We start from the raw sequence: 20,176 nt of genomic DNA, 5'->3' as shown, positions 1-20,176 counted from the left end.
GGAAAAGTATTGTAGACCTGCACCAGACTGGGAAGAGTGAATCTACAATAGGCAAGCAGCTTGGTGTGAAAAAATCAAATGTGGGAGCAATCATCAGAAAATGGAAGACATACAAGACCACTGATAATCTCCCTCGATCTGGGGCTCCACGCAAGATCTCATCCCGTGGGGTCAAAATGATCATGAGAACGGTGAGCAAAGATCCCAGAACCACATGGGGGGACCTGGTGAATGACCTGCAGAGAGCTGGGACCAAAGTAACAAAGGTCACCATCAGTAACACACTACAACGGCAGGGAATCAAATCCCGCAGTGCCAGACGTGTTCCACTGCTGAAGCCAGTGCATGTCCAGGCCTGTCTGAAGTTTGCCAGAGAGCACATGGATGATACAGCAGAGGATTGGGAGAATGTCATGTGGTCAGATGAAACCAAAGTAGAACTTTTTGGTATAAACTCAACTCGTCGTGTTTGGAGGAAGAAGAATACTGAGTTGCATCCCAAGAACACCATACCTACTGTGAAGCATGGGGGTGGAAACATCATGCTATGGGGCTGTTTTTCTGCCAAGGGGACAGGACGACTGATCCGTGTTAAGGACAGAATGAATGGGGCCATGTATCGTGAGATTTTGAGCCAAAACCTCCTTCCATCAGTGAGAACTTTGAAGATGGAACGAGGCTGGGTCTTCCAACATGACAATGATCCAAAACACACCGCCCGGGCAACAAAGGAGTGGCTCCGTAAGAAGCATTTGAAAGTCCTGGAGTGGCCTAGCCAGTCTCCAGACCTCAACCCCATAGAAAATCTGTGGCGGGAGTTGAAAGTCCGTGTTGCTCGGCAACAGCCCCAAAACATCACTGCTCTCGAGAAGATCTGCATGGAGGAATGGGCCAAAATACCAGCTACTGTGTGTGCCAACCTGGTAAAGACCTATAGTAAACGTTTGACCTCTGTTATTGCCAACAAAGGTTATGTTACAAATTATTGAGTTGTATTTTTGTTATTGACCAAATACTTATTTTCCACCCTGATTTACGAATAAATTCTTTACAAATCCTACCATGTGGATTCATGGATTTTTTTTTTCACATTCTGTCTCTCACAGTTGAAGTGTACCTCTGGTGCAAATTACTGACCTCTGTCATCATTTTAGGAGGGGGAACTTGCACAATCGTTGGCTGACTAAATACTTTTTTGCCCCACTGTAGATTGTGTTGATAGACAGGAGAAAGTGGAGAGGGAGAGAGAGAAAGGGAGAGCCTACTGTTCCATATGGACGCCTGCTCACTTTCTCAATACTGAAATTCAGTTTCATGTATATATAGTGTTCCACATTAATCCAAATAAGTGCTCTGAATCCTTTTGTAGATGGCCCCCAAGTGGTAAGATTGGGTTCTAGATTTGGTCAAATGCAGCAGTGAGATACAACAATCTAACTATAAAATCAGTCTGTTGTCTGAAGCTATATGGTCTGTGCATTGTCTGTAGCTTTCACCTATGCTGTTCCAAGTGGAGGAGTTCAAGTATCTCGGGGTCTTGTTCGCGAGTGATGGGAGAAGGGAGCCGGAGATCGACAGACGGATTGGGGCTGCAGCTGCAGTAATGCGGACGCTGCACCGGTCCGTCGTGGTGAAGAGGGAGCTGAGTGTAAAAGCGAAGCTCTCAATTTACCGGTCGATCTACGTCCCTACCCTCACCTATGGCCACGAGCTGTGGGTAGTGACCGAAAGAACGAGATCGCGGATACAAGCGGCAGAAATGAGCTTCCTCCGAAGGGTGGCTGGCCTCTCCCTTAGAGATAGGGTGAGAAGTTCGGCCATCCGGGAGGGGCTCAGAGTAGAGCAGCTGCTGCTCCACATCGAAAGGAGCCAGCTGAGGTGGTTCGGGCATCTGACAAGGATGCCCCCTGGGCGCCTCCTGGGTGAGGTGTTCCAGGCATGTCCCACCGGGAGGAGGCCCTGGGGCAGACCCAGGACACGCTGGAGAGATTATACCTCTCGGCTGGCCTGGGAACGCCTTGGTATTCCCCCGGATAAGCTGGAGGAGGTGGCTGGGGAGAGGGAGGTCTGGGCCTCTTTGCTTAGGCTGCTGCCCCCGCGACCCGGCCCCGGACAAAGCGGATGAAAATGGATGGATGGATGGATGGATGGTAATCATAGCAAAGATAAATCATGTAAATCACATTTACAGCAATAAAAAAGGATTCATAAATAAACAGTGTGGTAAAGAAAGGAAAGCAAAAGCCTTATAGGTTAATTGATTGCTAAAATGAGCAAGAATTAGCAAACATTAGAAGATTAGCTGGGTTACATGCTGGTTAGCACTGCTGTCTCACAACAGTCAGTTCAAATCCACCTTCTGCCCGGGGACTTCTTGTGTGGAGAACATTTTGCATGTCGTGCCCCATCTTTCCACATACTCCTCCCACAATCAAAGATATTCAGTTAGAGGGTTTGGGCTATTTGTTGATTCTAAATTGCCGATAGTTGTAAATCGTTGTCTGTCTCTTTGGATTAGCTGTTTGACAGACTGCCAACCGGTCCAGGGTGTACCTGGCTTTCGACCTATGACAGCTGGGAGAGCCGACTTTTTTGTAATTTGTTTAAGTGGTCTTGAGCAATAGTTTCCAAAATATAGGAAAAAACGCTAAAGATAACACAATTTTTTAAGGCATAAAAAGTATTTTTCTACCAACAAGTTGGTTTCCAAAGAGCTATTAACTGAAAATTGTCATATCTCACCATGGTGTGTAGTGTGTCTTTCAGAAAACTGAGCGATTTAGTCAAGTAGAGGACAAAAGATGTTTCAGATCTAAAAAAAAAACTGCCAACAGTAGAAGAAGAGTATCTGGAAGTCTTGATTATGAAATAGGAAAAAACAGACGTGACACTGGACCTGAGGGATATATCTGACCATCTACTGTTTGCTGAAGTGATCATATCACATCAGTGGAACTGTAGGTGGCCAAAGATTAATTTCCACACAGTACATTAATGATCAGCACAATCTTCAGCATCTCATACATGTAGAATCCATGGGCTGCGGTGGTCCTCACTGGGCTCTCGTACTCTGGGGGGGGGGGGGCTCTGGATGTCTTGGATCTCCTCCATGCCTGCTTCATGTTCTGGTGGGGCAGGGCTCCCCACACCCACTATTAGACAGTTACAGTTATGAATGCATATCATGCATTATTAGTACTGTATGCTACTCAGTGGCATTCAACGTGTATTATTTATTGTTATTTATGCTTATGTTGGTTGATGCTTTTGTTTCCTTGCTGTGTCATATTCTTTTTGCTTGTTTTTCTCAACAGTTGGTAAAACAGATTATCAGTGTCTTCTGTCTCTCTGTCACTCTTCCTCTATTTATCTTTCCCATCTCCTTCAATTAACTCTTTTCCCAACTTCTTTTTCCTTCTTCAGTCTCTTTCCCATCTCCCGGTCCTGTCCGTTCTGCCTGTAATAACGAATAAGCTAATAAACTATGACAATCAAGTGTACTAGTATAGCAAAAGGTCCACTTGGGAAAATAAATCTGCTGGCTGTTTTTCTTGGCCGTCAGACTTTAATTCTGATTGCTCCAGTTTGGATAATAAATAAATAAATCTCAGAGCAGGCAAAAAAAAAAAGAAAAAGAAAAAAATTACAGTAAAATAATTTAACATCCAAAATAAAATCAGGATGTTTGCAGAAGCCATTGCGCTCTTTAACAGCACTTGCAAAAATACTTTTAAAAAAGCAGTTTTCATAGTGGGGCTGATAATTCTGTCCTCAGCTAATGTAATATATCATTCTATATAACTAATTCATCTCTGTGTGATAAATTCTTTACCGCTAAAACAACTTTGAGACCCCTCGTCTTCTCAATTGTCAGTGAGTTTGGTAGACTGGAAACCTAACCATGCTGAGATAAGCAACTTGGGGCTTGATGGGTAAAAAACTATGAGTAGTTTCTACCTAGAATGCACTGTGTAAAAGTAGTTCCCTGTAAATATAATTCATATTTACATGATTCATATCTGTCTGAAGCTCCTATGGGTAAAACAGCTTTCATAGTACAGACCTTGTTTCATACTTAATGACCATCTGAATAATAAGTTATTCCACTGTGCTGATTTGCACACACTGTATTATAAGCATTAAGTAAGGATCAGTAACAAATCATATTCCTTACTGCCCAATTGGCTGGATAATTGAGATTCACGTGCAGTCGGGTGGTCCCCCCCCTCCACACACAATATGAACTCTATTTTAAAGAAAGGCACACATAAAAGTCCCATTCTATTAAATCAAATGAACATGATGTGGTACAGATAAATAGAGGGTCATACTTTCACATCTTAGTTCCTGTAGTATTACAATAATGATTCATTCTGAAATGAATAGGATACAATTGATTTCATAGATCAGTCAGCTCTGCCCACTCTCCCATCAACAGCTGCTTCTAGAGCACACGAGATGAAATTAAGTTGAAAATTTTATCGATTTTGTATTTGTCTTCTGGTTGAGCAAACATCCTCCTGGAAATCAAGAGCCTCAGTTTACCAGTTCAGAAAACTGCAACCACGTTTCCTCTGCATTGATCAGTTCTACATACAGGGAGTGCAGAATTATTAGGCAAGTTGTATTTTTGAGGAATAATTTTATTATTGAACAACAACCATGTTCTCAATGAACCCAAAAAACTCATTAATATCAAAGCTGAATGTTTTTGGAAGTAGTTTTTAGTTTGTTTTTAGTTTTAGCTATTTTAGGGGGATATCTGTGTGTGCAGGTGACTATTACTGTGCATAATTATTAGGCAACAACAAAAAACAAATATATACCCATTTCAATTATTTCTTTTTACCAGTGAAACCAATATAACATCTACACATTCACAAATATACATTTCTGACATTCAAAAACAAAAGAAAAACAAATCAGTGACCAATATAGCCACCTTTCTTTGCAAGGACACTCAAAAGCCTGCCATCCATGGATTCTGTCAGTGTTTTGATCTGTTCACCATCAACATTGCGTGCAGCAGCAACCACAGCCTCCCAGACACTGTTCAGAGAGGTGTACTGTTTTCCCTCCTTGTAAATCTCACATTTGATGATGGACCACAGGTTCTCAATGGGGTTCAGATCAGGTGAACAAGGTGGCCATGTCATTAGTTTTTCTTCTTTTATACCCTTTCTTGCCAGCCATGCTGTGGAGTACTTGGACGCGTGTGATGGAGCATTGTCCTGCATGGAAATCATGTTTTTCTTGAAGGATGCAGACTTCTTCCTGTACCACTGCTTGAAGAAGGTGTCTTCCAGAAACTGGCAGTAGGACTGGGAGTTGAGCTTGACTCCATCCTCAACCCGAAAAGGCCCCACAAGCTCATCTTTGATGATACCAGCCCAAACCACTACTCCATCTTCACCTTGCTGGCGTCTGAGTCGGACTGGAGCTCTCTGCCCTTTACCAATCCAGCCACGGGCCCATCCATCTGGCCCATCAAGACTCACTCTCATTTCATCAGTCCATAAAACCTTAGAAAAATCAGTCTTGAGATATTTCTTGGCCCAGTCTTGACGTTTCAGCTTGTGTGTCTTGTTCAGTGGTGGTCGTCTTTCAGCCTTTCTTACCTTGGCCATGTCTCTGAGTATTGCACACCTTGTGCTTTTGGGCACTCCAGTGATGTTGCAGCTCTGAAATTTGGCCAAACTGGTGGCAAGTGGCATCTTGGCAGCTGCACGCTTGACTTTTCTCAGTTCATGGGCAGTTATTTTGCGCCTTGGTTTTTCCACACGCTTCTTGCGACCCTGTTGACTATTTTGAATGAAACGCTTGATTGTTCGATGATCACGCTTCAGAAGCTTTGCAATTTTGAGACTGCTGCATCCCTCTGCAAGATATCTCACTATTTTTGACTTTTCTGAGCCTGTCAAGTCCTTCTTTTGACCCATTTTGCCAAAGGAAAGGACGTTGCCTAATAATTATGCACACCTGATGTAGGGTGTTGATGTCATTAGACCACACCCCTTCTCATTACAGAGATGCATGTCACCTAATATGCTTAATTGGTAGTAGGCTTTCGAGCCTATACAGCTTGGAGTAAGACAACATGCATGAAGAGGATGATGTGGACAAAATACTCATTTGCCTAATAATTCTGCACTCCCTGTACAGTATACTGAAAGCTCAGTGAATGAATGGCACGAGTCACTGTCGTCTTTAACCTGTTAGTGAGTGATTTTAGTAACATGTAATACTGAAACATCCTTCAGCTTATGAAATCAGCTCTTAATAAGAATCACAACAAGCTCCTTCCTGTTTTGTACCAACAAAGTATTGTGATGATCATGAGGATATCCTAAGCAGCAAAACTGCATGGCACATTTACTTTTTAAAATATTTGTTAGGTTTTCATTCTATTTTGTTTTAATTTCAGAATCAGAATAATCAGAATCAAAATACTTAATCCCTAAGGAAATTCTGTCGTTCTCATTCCTTACTTTCATTTCAATGCCTCATTATGGGATGCGCCTCCCTGCGTATTCCTCAGAAGCTTTTTTCTCATTCTGCCAATCCTGATTAGGTGGTGATCGTGATGACCATGCATGACCAGGCAGAGCCACCCACCCTTTAATAGCTTGCGCTATTACATAGTTGTTATTCAAAAACCTGTTGTCTTCTCTATATGGACTAGTCTCACCAGGTCTGCTTGTGTTGCCTTGGGCTGGAACATGCCCAGCTCGCAACCAAGGCCTCCGGTTCATTCAATTCAATTCAATTCAATTTTATTTATATAGCGCCAAATCACAACAAAAGTCGCCTCAAGGCGCTTCATAGATACAGAGAAAAACCCAACAATCATATGACCCCCTATGAGCAAGCACTTTGGCGACAGTGGGAAGGAAAAACTCCCTTTTAACAGGAAGAAACCTCCGGCAGAACCAGGCTCAGGGAGGGGCGGCCATCTGCTGCGACCGGTTGGGGTGAGAGAAGGAAGACAGGATAAAGACATGCTGTGGAAGAGAGACAGAGGTTAATAACAGATATGATTCAATGCAGAGAGGTCTATTAATACATAGTGAGTGAGAAAGGTGACTGGAAAGGAAAAACTCAATGCATCATGGGAATCCCCCGGCAGCCTACGTCTATTGCAGCATAACTAAGGGAGGATTCAGGGTCACCTGGTCCAGCCCTAACTATATGCTTTAGAAAAAAGGAAAGTTTTAAGCCTAATCTTAAAAGTAGAGATAGTGTCTGTCTCCCGAATCCAAACTGGAAGCTGGTTCCACAGAAGAGGGGCCTGAAAACTGAAGGCTCTGCCTCCCATTCTACTTTTAAATACTCTAGGAACAACAAGTAGGCCTGCAGAGCGAGAGCGGAGCGCTCTAATAGGGTGATATGGTACTACAAGGTCATTAAGATAAGATGGGGCCTGATTATTTAAGACCTTGTATGTGAGGAGCAGGATTTTGAATTCAATTCTGGATTTAACAGGAAGCCAATGAAGGGAAGCCAAAACAGGAGAAATATGCTCTCTCTTTCTAGTCCCTGTCAGGACTCTTGCTGCAGCATTTTGGATTAGCTGAAGGCTTTTCAGTGAGTTTTTTGGACATCCTGATAATAATGAATTACAGTAGTCCAGCCTGGAAGTAATAAATGCATGAACTAATTTTTCAGCGTCACTCTGAGACAGGATATTTCTAATTTTAGAGATGTTGCGCAAATGGAAGAAAGCAGTCTTACATATTTGTTTAATATGTGCGTTGAAGGACATGTCCTGGTCAAAAATGACTCCAAGGTTCCTCACCGCGTTACTGGAGGCCAAGGTAATGCCATCCAGAGTAAGAATCTGATTAGATACCATATTTCTAAGATTTTCAGGGCCGAGTACAATAACCTCAGTTTTATCTGAATTAAGAAGCAGAAAGTTAGCGGCCATCCAGGTCTTTATGTCTTTAAGACATTCCTGCAGTTTAACTAATTGGTGTGTGTTATCTGGCTTCATGGACAGATAGAGCTGGGTGTCATCTGCATAGCAGTGAAAATGTATGCTATGTCTTCTAATGATACTGCCTAAGGGAAGCATGTATAATGTAAACAGAATTGGTCCTAGCACTGAACCCTGTGGAACTCCATAATTAACCTCAGTGTGTGAAGAGGACTCTCCATTTACATGCACGAATTGGAGTCTATTAGATAGATATGATACAAACCACTGCAGCGCAGTACTTGTAATACCTACAGCATGTTCTAATCGCTCTAATAGGATATTATGATCAACAGTATCGAACGCTGCACTGAGGTCTAGCAGGACAAGCACAGAGATGAGTCCACTGTCAGAGGCCATAAGAAGATCATTTGTAACCTTCACTAAAGCTGTTTCTGTGCTGTGCTGTGCTGCACATCGTGCCCAGTTCACCATGAAGAATCTCTGACGATGGCTAGTGCACCAAGCTAGCCTGTCAGGAACAGACCCCTTCTTGCCCACAGCCAACACCGTGGCCGATGGTGGTGTCACAGAAGCTGAACAGCGGGCTGGCAGCAGCTGGGGCTCTCAGCTGGACCTAGCAGGGGTGGCTCCACCAATGCAAGACATATTGGAGTTGGATTACGAGGATGATGATGAGGATGCCTCAGAAATCCTCTTATCCGACGACAAGTATGAAGATGAAATGTCAGACTAGCGCCCCTACGACTGCTCTTCAGGAGCAGAGGGAGCAGACCAACCTCTCATGGTCCTAGCATGGATATGCAAAATGTGTGCAAATGCACTTAATATCCTGTGGCATAACGGAGTAACTGAGACCACTAGATGATGTTATGAGGGGAAGAAATTGCCCCAGTCTACCAGAGCGGCGAAGCAATTACTCCCAGTCTTTCCAGAGCTGCTGGAAGAGGTAACCGTCTCTTGGAAGGACCGCCCGTTTAGCAGCAGAAGCCCCATACAGGGCACTTCTTCTTTTGAGGGCATGGAGAAGCAAGGCCTACTCAGTAAGTCCCCCATGGAGCTGGTAGTTGCAGTCCACCTCTATCAGCAGCTGCCTACAGCCTCCTCCAGGAGCCCCACACTCCCGTCAAAGGTAGACCGCTTTCAGTCCGCCATGACTGAAAGGCCCTACAAAGTGGTGGCTTTGTAATGCACTGAATGTTTCCTCCATCCTAGCTGCTACCAGGCAGAGCTATGTGAAGCCATGAAGACTAGGCCCAATCCAAATGTGCGGGGCGAGAATACTGTGATCACGGACATTTGCCTCCACATGCGGTACTGCATAGTCCAAGCCACAGGGAAATCTATGGGGAAGATAGTGTTGCAGAAGCGAGCCAGATAGCTCAACCTGACAAACCTGTCAGAGAGGGAGAAGGAGGACATTTTGGACATGCCGACCGTGCCTGACTGCATTTTTGGGACTGCTCTGGCTTCCATGCAGCAGAAATGTGAGGCGAGGAAGAGAGAGGATGAGGCTCTCAAGCTCTGCCTCCCCCGGAAAATCGAGCCAACACCTCTTGCACCTTTGCACAGGCAGTTGCCCGGCCTCCCATTCAGTTCAGTTCAGTTCAACGGATGAAGCTCCAGCCACCCCATGGCCAATGTTGTAAAAAGCCTAACACCCTGGGCATGCTCAGTGTTAACCAGATGTTTCAGCCATAGTCTGCCACTAGTGTTGGGGGCAGGCAGGGCAGGGGAGACACAAGAGGCTGCTTCTTCTCTATCCCGGAGGAGAGTGAGATGGGCAACGCTCACAACTTCAGCCTGGGAAGACAATATCATGGGGCTACAGGCTTCAGTTCGCCGTGACTCCACCTCCTTTTCAGGGCGTATCACATTCCAGAGCACAGGGAGTCTGCTCGTATTCTAGAGCAATATGTATAGTCAGATCAGAGTCGAAGTGGCTTTTACTCTTGGTATTTTCTGGTCCCTAAACGGGGGTGAAACGGTCTTCGCTCCATCCTGGAAATGCGGGCTCTGCATGGATTTCTCAGAAAATACAAATTCAGGATGCTCACACATGCATCTCTGATATGTTTAGTGCGCCAAGGCGACTGGTTCACTTCAGTCCACCTGAAGGATGCATATATCCACATTCCCATTTACCCTCCACACAGGAGGTATCTGAGGTTAGTTTTTCGGGGCTTTTGTTACAAATACACAGTGCTGCCTTTCGGTCTGTCGCTGAGCCCCAAAGTATTTGTTCGCTGGACAGGAGTGGCAATAGAGCAGAAGTCTATTGTGGCTATGGAGGCGAGGCTTCCACACAGACTTCTGTTGTCATGAAGCATCTGGCTGACCTGGGCTTCATAATAAACACTGAGAAGAGTGTGTTGTCTTCAGTACAACATATATCATTCCTCAGGTTATCTCTGGACTCGATCACATTTACAGCCCGCTTGTCAGAGGAGAGAGTGAAAATGTGCAGAGCTTGCCTCGGCCTTTTTCGCCCACACAAAGCAGTTTCCTTCAGATTATCCCTTTGGCCACTGGATCTGGTGGTCCAGCTTGGCCGGCTGTTTATGAGGCATTTTCAGCACTGGGTGGCTTCTCTCCCTGTGTATCATGGTGCATGGATAATATTGGTAAGAGGGGAATGTGCTCTGGTGCTGGTGTGCCTAAGGTTGTTGGGGCATGTGTGCCTATTGTCCTGTCAGCATTCTCCCCACCCCCTTTCTCTTCTGAAGAAGGCTGCATACACTGTGTCCTGTTTGAATTTTGCATGCATGCAGGACCAAGGATTTTCTGAAATCCTTTTCAGGATTTTTCTTTCGTGGGCATTCATTTATAAGGGTAGGGATATCAGTTAGCAACGGCTCTCACATTGGATTGGAGGCGACTGGAGGCGATTGCTCTTGGTTACACAAGTATGGGGTGGCAGGGACCAGATGGCCTGCAGGCTCACTCTACTTGTGGTCTGGCAGTGTCCTGGGTATCTTGCCCAAGGATACTTGACATGCAGACTGGAGAAGCCAGGAATTGAACCACCAACCTTTCTATCAGTAGGTGACCTGCTGTACCTCCTGAGCTACAGCCACCCCACGCTTGAGATAAGCTTGTCTGGCAATGCGGGTAACCTAAAGTTACTTACACTTGCTCCAATATAATAAGAACAGCAATAGACTGAAAAAAATTAAACAATACAAGATATTACGAAGTTACCAAATATAAGAACAATCTCTAATGTATACAAATAGCTGAATTAGAAATATGCAGAACATTACAGAGATCAAATATATATGATTGACATTTTACCAGCAAACTGTAAAACTTTGTTATTTGTTATTTTCACTGTAGAGGATGTGCAAAGGGTTTAACTTTTGCAATCTACATTAGATGAAGGAGTTTTACAGGCAGATGGCCACAGCCAGGAATGATTTCCTGTGTCATTCAGAGGTGCATTTGGGCAATCTCAGTCTCTCATTGAACGTGCTCTTGTGACTGGTCAGCACGCCGTGGAGTGGTTGGGAGGTATTATCTAACATTGCCCTTATCGTGGACACTATCCACTTCTCTGACACCACCTTAAGGAGGTCCAGCTCTATCCCCACAATATGGTAAATGGCCTGTATTTGTATAGCGCTTTACTAGTCCCTAAGGACCCCAAAACGCTTTACACATCCAGTCATCCACACACTGGTGATGGCAAGCTACATTGTAGCCACAGCCCCCCTGGGGCGCACTGACAGAGGCGAGGCTGCCGGACACTGACGCCACCGGGCCCTCTGACCACCACCAGTAGGCAACGGGTGAAGTGTCTTGCCCAAGGACACAAAGACCGAGACTGTTCAAGTCGGGGCTCGAACCGGCAACCTTCCCATTACAAGGTGAACTCCCAACTCTTGAGCCACGATCGCAATATTACTAGATTTTAAAAGACAGCAGCTGCCTCAGAAGATAGAGAAAACCTACTGCACTCTCTTCCAATTCTTCGGTCACATGGTGCAAACAGAATCATCTGCAGCTCAGAGTGACAAAGTCATTAGAAAACTTCTGATGATGACAGGAAACAAACTAGTACTCAAATTCAAATTCAAATTCAAATTTTATTTGTCACGTACACAGTCATACACAGTACGATATGCAGTGAAATGCTTGGACAACTGCTCGTGACCTAAAGAAAACAAAAAAGGAAAAGGCTATGAATAAGATAGGAAATAAATATGAAAAATTAAAAAGGGAAATAAATATGAAAAATTAAAAAGGGTAAATTTTACTAGGAAGGAATAAAATATAAATTAAGGTTAAAAAGGAAATAACTGTACAACACAAATTAGAATGAAGGGTAAATTTAACTGGGAAAGAATAAGATAAAATATATAAATTAAAGTTGAAAATAAAATAACTGTACAACAAAATACACAATATAGAACTATATAAGAATGTATGAAGAAATATAAATACATATATACACATCAACACCGTGGTGAAAAAGGCCCGTCAGCGTCTCTACCACCTCAGACGCTTGAGAGACTTCCAACTGCCCTCCAAGGTGCTCAGGAACTTTTACTCGTGCACCATAGAGAGCATCCTGACGGGAAACATCTTAACCTGGTTCGGAAACAGCACCATGCAGGACAGACGAGCTCTACAGAGGACAAAAAAAAAAAAGGACAAAAAGTTAAAGTATGTAGTAAAAAGCTGGAGCAATTGAAACAGGCAGCATGCTTTTACAGTTTCTTTAAAAATATTTTACTTAACCGTTTTGCATTTCTTTCATTTAGCCCCATTAAATTCCTAAATATTTCATAAAAGATAAATAAAGAGAGCCTTGCTCTCCGAGAGATCTCTCCTGTTAGAATGAAGTTCTTTTTTCCATTTCCAAGCATAGGTAAACATCTGATTGTTGGAGTCTAATATTTGAGTATTTTCAGTGTTAATGACTAAAGTGAGATGACTTGATTAATGATGATTAATGTTGTGAACTATTTTTTAATATAAAATATGTAACTTTTAAAAGCCTGTATTAATTTTATATTATTAAATTAATGTAATTAATTAATTATTAAATAATATAAATTATTAATGTATTAATTTATATTATTAAATTAAAATGTAATTTATATTTATATTTATATTTACATCCCATTATGAGGACATCTTTACTTTAATTATAAATAGTTTTAAATAGTGTTAGTATTAGTAAATACTGTTACACAAGTGCCGTTAAATAGCAGATTCAGAATTACCTTTTGAGAGCGAAATATACAGAAACTCTTAAAGCTGCTGGTTGGGGCGACCGTGGTTCAGGGGGTTGGGAAGCTCATCTGTAACTGGAAGGTTGCCGGTTCGATCCCCCAGCTTTCTCTGTCCTAGTCTTTGTGTCCTTGGGCAAGACACTTTACCCTGCCAGAGGGGCCGATGGCGCGATATGGCAGCTTTGCTTCTGTCAGTCTGCCCCAGGGCGGCTGTGGTTTTTCTCCACCAGTGTGTGAATGTGAGAGTGAATAAATAGTGGAATTGTAAAGTGCTTTAGGTGCCTAGAAAAGTGCTATATAAATGCAATCCATTATTATTATTATGGAAAACGAGGAGGAGCCTGAGTGTTAAAGATGTCATACCTTTAGTTCAGTTGATTTCTACATATGTACCAGAATCAATAATCAGCACCGATTAAATATTAATGATTAACAATGTACTACACCAACAGAGGTCGATCATCTTGTTAATAATTTTACCTCCTCACTACGTACGACTCTGGATACTGTAGCTCCGGTGAAAACTAAGGCCTCAAATCAGAAGTACCTGACTCCGTGGTATAATTCTCAAACACGTAGCCTAAAGCAGATGACTCGTAAGCTGGAGAGGAAATGGCGTGTCACAAATTTAGAAGATCATCATTTAGCCTGGAGAAATAGTTTGTTGTTTTATAAGACAGCCCTCCGCAAAGCCAGAACATCTTACTATTCATCACTGATTGAAGAAAATAAGAACAACCCCAGGTTTCTCTTCAGCACTGTAGCCAGGCTGACAAAAAGCCAGAGCTCTTTTGAGTCAATCATCCCTTTAACATTAACTAGTAATGACTTCATGAACTTCTTCACAAATAAAATTTTTTATCATTAGAGAAAAAATTACCAATAATCATCCCACAGATGTAACATTATCTACAGCTACTCTTAGTACCATTGATGTTAAGTTAGACTCTTTTTCTCTAATTGATCTTTCTGAGTTAACTTCAATAATTACCTCCTCCAAACCATCAACGTGTCTTTTAGACCCCATTCCTACAAAACTGCTCAAAGAAGTCCTGCCATTAATTAATGCTTCAATCTTAAATATGATCAACCTATCTCTAATAATCGGCTTCATGTAAATGGAGAGTCCTCTTCACACACTGAGGTTAATTATGGAGTTTCACAGGGTTCAGTGCTAGGACCAATTCTGTTTACATTATACATGCTTCCCTTAGACAGTATCATTAGAAGACATAGCAGACATTTTCAATGCTATGCAGATGACACCCAGCTCTATCTGTCTATGAAGCCAGATAACACACACCAATTAGTTAAACTGCAGGAATGTCTTAAAGACATAAAGACCTGGATGGCCACTAAGTTTCTGCTTCTTAATTCAGATCAAACTGAGGTTATTGTACTGAAAATCTGGCCCTGAAAATCTTAGAAATATGGTATCTAACCAGATTCTTACTCTGGATGGCATTACCTTGGCCTCCAGTAACACTGTGAGGAACCTTGGAGTCATTTTTGACCAGGATATGTCCTTCAATGCACATATTAAACAAATATGTAAGACTGCGTTCTTCCATTTGCGCAACATCTCTAAAATTAGAAATATCCTGTCTCAGAGTGACGCTGAAAAACTAGTTCATGCATTTATTACTTCCAGGCTGGACTACTGCAATTCATTATTATCAGGAAGTCCTAAAAACTCGCTGAAAAGCCTTCAGTTAATCGCTCTCGCACTGCAGGCCTACTTGTTGTTCCTAGAGTATTTAAAAGTAGAATGGGAGGGAGAGCCTTCAGTTTTCAGACCCCTCTTCTGTGGAACCAGCTTCCAGTTTGGATTTGGGAGACAGACACTATCTCTACTTTTAAGATTAGGCTTCAAACTTTCCTTTTTGCTAAAGTATATAGTTAGGGCTGGACCAGGTGACCCTGAATGCTCCCTTAGTTATGCTGCAATAGATGTAGGCTGCTGGGGGATTCCCATAATGCACTGGGTGTTTCCTTTCCAGTCACCTTTCTCACTCACTATGTATTAACAGACCTCTCTGCATTGAATCATATTTGTTATTAACCTCTGTCTCTCTTCCACAGCATGTCTTTATCCTGTCTTCCTTTTCTCACCCCAACCGGTCGCAGCAGATGGCCCCGCCCCTCCCTGAGCCTGGTTCTGATGGAGGTTTCATCCTGTTAAAAGGGAGTTTTTCCTTCCCACTGTCGCCAAAGTGCTTGCTCATAGGGGGTCATATGATTGTTGGGTTTTAATCTGTATGTCTTATTGTACGGTCTACCTTACAATATAAAGCCACTTGAGGCGACTGCTGTTGTGATTTGGCGCTGTGGAAATAATATTGAATTTAATTGAAGTGTGGGTAATTATCTTACTATACTGACACATTTTGGCATTTTTACCATATTTGTAAGTAACAATGATAATAGCACAAATAAAAGGTTCTCTATTTTTTTTCAGTGAAGACAAAGAAGGACTTGGGTGAAGCCTTAGTCTCTGTAATTGTGGACTGATGACCTTTCAACTTTGTGGAGGATAAAGGCTTTAGGAAATTTGTGGCAAAATTGGACCAAACATGTGTATTTGGTAATCAAGTATGACAGCAGTGTTAAATTTATTTGTGGGGGTTTGTGTCCACCAGAAGCCTACTAAAGTGAACCTTTTTGTGACTATAAATTGAAACCTGACAAGACTGGCTCGACCTTTTCTACTTCCTGTTTCCACCCAGACAGTGCTGTGTCCTTTCTAAGGAAGCAGGTAAAAGTCCTATATTTTCTTTTGATTTTTTTCTGGTGATAAATAGGTTAATGTGTTTTCTTTAAGGAATGTTCTGTTTGTTGTTATGGCTGTGTTGTTATGGCTAGCTATCTTTTTAAAAGTTTGCTCTGGTGAGCGCAGTAGGTATTTTTTTCTTGTGTAGGAAAGTGGATTTGATGCTAATTGCATCAGACAACAGGGTGTTGTCTGCACCTCTGCTGCAGAGGTGGGGCAGTGGGTTCGGTGGCCAGTGCCAGAAGGCCAGCAGAGCAGCTGGGACTGATTGGTTGTGATCAGCCCTGCCATTTCGGTTACTACTTGGGACTGAAGAGAGGAAGGTTGCGCCAGGAACTAGTCTGTTGAAAAGCTGCACAGATCGACTTAAAGTGCTAAATAAAGTGTAACCAGCGTGATAAGAGTGTGTACGTGTGGGTTCTTCGTGTCTCAGTGGTGCCTAAACCCAGTCGCGGGATGACATATCCGCTACTGGGATCTGGGTGCTGGGAGTACTGGCAACAATACTTGTCTGTGGGGCCAAGGAGGCCATTTGAGGATGCCCGCCAGGTGATTATCAGGGCCTGTGGAATACGCAGATGCTTCCAGGAGGGACAATTGGGGCCAGGCGGCTGAGTGACGTAGAGGCCAGGTGGCTCCAATGGGGGAGGCTCGGCTGCTAGATGTGATCCTCTTCAAGCGGTTTGTGGAAGTGCTCCCAGCAGGAATGGCGGAGTGGGTCCACTGCCACTGGCCAGCAAGCCTTGACATGTCTGTGTCGCTGGCTGAAAACCACCTGGCAGCTCAGCCAGTTTAACCACTGGAGCGACCACAACCTAGATGCACCGACAACTGGCACTCCTGACACTGGTACCCAGCCCAGAGGAGGCCAACTCACAGACTGCAATGCAAATGCTGAGACACGTGTGTTGGCGGTGTGGGCGGAGGCAGAGTGGGTGGAAATTACGTATGTGCATGGGGACATACACAAATATATAATTTTTACCGCTGCATATTAAATACAAGGGTAAAAAGCACAGTGTAAAGGCTGCACTTAGCTCACGCCTGATGGAGCCCTTAATTCTGGGTTCAGATTGGCCGGGGTTTAAATAACCTGTTGGAGCAGTGTGTGAGGATGTGGTCGACCTTGAGTGGCATGTAACGTTTGCTTTTTATTTTTTCAGTAAATTATTCAGTGAATTTACTAAATTCACTGAATTCCAACATTTTCCCTTTCTTTATAATTCATGAACATCATATTTTCAGAACTCTTTTTGAACTGCTTTATGTTTGGCTTCAACTGCGTATTCCACAGCTTCACTGCATGCACAAAAGCTCTTTCTGGTAGTACGTACCTTCACAGCTTCGAAGTTACAAAAACCCCTTAAATGATAACTTCCTTTTCTCAAAAAACATACTCTGAATATTATGTGGTAGTTCATTATTTTTTGTGGAACCCGCAGGGGGTGTTGGATTAAAGAAAACCTGGAGGAAGGTCCAAGCCCAGCAAAAATGGGATTCAGTATGTTCTGGAAAGGAGAGTAAAGCTGCAGACGTTGGAGAGATTGTCACGGAAAAATTTGCTCCAGTCTCAGGAACATCAGCAGCACTTGTACAGCAAAGGGGCTAGACTTACATCTTCATGCAGTGGAAGTCAAGAAACTATTTTAGATTAAATTAGTTTGCAGAAAATGTTGGATAAATGTATTTTTCCCTGATCAATTCCATTACCTGGCTGGGAGTGGTCAGCTGTAGTCCCATCTGAGTGGCTGAGGGTGAACTCTGGGTCTGCAGAAGTCTAGTCTGCGGGGTAAACCTCCATATCCTGGTTCTAATGATCCCTAGTCTTCTTTGCACAAAGGCATCTGCAAAGGACAATGAAAGATGCACAGTGAGATTTAAAGCATGCTTCATGAATGCTGATTGGCCTGGAGAAGGTGATTGGACTAGACCCGTGATGGCACGAACAGCTTGACAGTGTGGGAAAGTCGGAGTGATAAGGCTTAGATTTAACTGGCTGCACCTGGGAGCAGGCAGATGTGAGACCATAGATCTTCCTTATTGAACTTACATGTAAGCTTCATAATATGGTTAAGGCCATGGTGTTGTATGCTTGAAGCATACAGTCAAAAATCCAAGGTCAACCAGACATATGTGGATTTTGGAAACAGTACTTTTGTTATGCTACGGCAGGGGTCAGCAACCTTTAACACTCAAAGAGCCATTTGGACCCCGTTTCCAGGCAAAAGAAAACACTGGGAGACGTAAATACTTTTTGACATCTAAAATGAAGATAATACTGTATATATTGTTTTTTTACCTTTATGCTTTGTGTGAACAACTAAGGTGTGTTGCTTATGAAATCCATGAAGTGCTACAGAGAAAATTACATTTTATTTATGTAATTAACACATTTTGGACTCTTAAAGAAATATAACAAAAGGAAAGACACCAGCTGAACTAAAATGATCCATGTAGCAAACAAAAACTGTTATATCTCCTTTGGGCTTTTGGAGCCTTGACCTGACTTTTAAAAAATAATTGGGAAAAAAAGCACTATTCTGCTAAAAAATGAAAAATAGATATTTGCAAAATTCAGCCTAAATATGTATTTTACCTGGTTAATGTGTGTGGCGGGGCGTCGTCTGCAGCGCCGCTGCAGGGGAGGCGGACGCCCCTGAGCTGCACCCGCAATCACATCTCTCCGCCATAACGTCTGTGCTATCTATGCTGTCGTGTTGGTATGTGTCGGGCTGTGAGCTGAAAAGCTACAGCCGGCTGTATGTGTACAGCAAACTGTGTGTGAAAAGTGGTCAATAAAGAGATGGTATGTTTACAATGGGACTTCTGCTCCTGAACCTCTGCGCACAGCGTCTGCAAATCGGGACTGTACAAAGTCACTATCATCTTTACGCAGGACTGTAAGCTGTCGCTGCAGGGGAGGCGGACGCCCCTGAGCTGCACCCGCAATCACGTCTCGCCGCTCACGCTGGAGAACAGCTGCTGACATAATGTGGATCTGAAGATCCATAATTGGCCTACCTGGGGTTGAACGTCTCGATAAATGCACGGCGTTTCGGCTGGTACACCGACTTCTGCGAGTGTGAAGCTTATTTTGAGCGATGAAAAAAATAATAGAATATAATTTTATTTTTATATTTCAATATCACAATAATCTTCCAATTTAGAACTACAAGTTAAAAAAGAACTAACATAAATAAAATACACTTCAGCTAAATACTTCTAATTTATCAACCACGCGGAGCCGCACTATAAGGACTAAAGAGCTGCATGCGGCTCCGGAGCCGCAGGTTGCTGACCCCTGTGCTAGGGTAATCTGTAAGAGCTATTTGCACTTATAAAGAATAATACTCAGACTTCTACCTTTACTGTTTTACAAAAGTTGAAAAGTAAATATTCTACCAGGAAACATTGTTGAAGGAATTTAGCAGGACCAAAGCAATAGCAATGGCAACTGTTTGTTCTCTTTCAAACATTCGTTTCGGTGTCTCACTATGGGGAACGCTCTCTCAGCGTTGTCCTCAGAAGCCTCTATATCATTACTCCAGCCAGTATTGGCTGGCAGTCGTGACGCTTGCGTCAGGGAGGAGCCACCCTCCTCCCTATAAAAGGGTGTGACGCAGCGTCACCCGTCATTCAATTTCCTCTTCTCGCTTCTTAGAAACCTCATCTCTCCTGACTGTGAACGTGAGTGCTAGCTTAACTGTCCACGTGAGCAAGCTAACACCTTGGTCACCAGGTGCTAGCGCGGCTTGCGTTTCGAGTCACCTGCTCTTCACCACAGAGCCAGGTCGGAGAGTGTGTTAGCTGCCAGCATGCACCTAGCACAACAGTTAGCTGACCAAGCTAACTGTCTTTGCTACACACGGTCACCAAGCCAAGTAGCACAAACGCTAGCCACCACACTAGCTAGGTCATACTAGCTCACCATAGCTACCCGACCGAGAGAAGAAAAAAAAAAAAAGATCAGCGTTAGCCGTCCAGCCATTCCAAGCTAGCTACACCAAGCTTTCTTAATATAGCAGACTGCAAACCGCTGCCCAGAATTTGCCCCTGCGGTTGCAAAATCTCAGGTTCAGATACACATGACGCGTGTGTGATGTTCCTCGGGCTGCAACACGCCCAAGCGGCTATTTCCACACCGGGTATAAGCGAACACTGCGCTCGCTCCACCCTGGGGTGGTTGTAGCTCAGGTGACAGCAGGTCAGCCACTAATCAGAAGGTCGGTGGTT

Source organism: Aulonocara sp. 'chitande type north' Nkhata Bay, linkage group LG20 (genome assembly GCF_057382095.1).
Source record: "Aulonocara sp. 'chitande type north' Nkhata Bay isolate Kocher_YH1m ecotype deep benthic linkage group LG20, A_spYH_male_GT1.1, whole genome shotgun sequence".
Lineage (NCBI taxonomy): Eukaryota > Metazoa > Chordata > Actinopteri > Cichliformes > Cichlidae > Aulonocara > Aulonocara sp. 'chitande type north' Nkhata Bay.
This window is presented reverse-complemented; position numbering follows the sequence as displayed.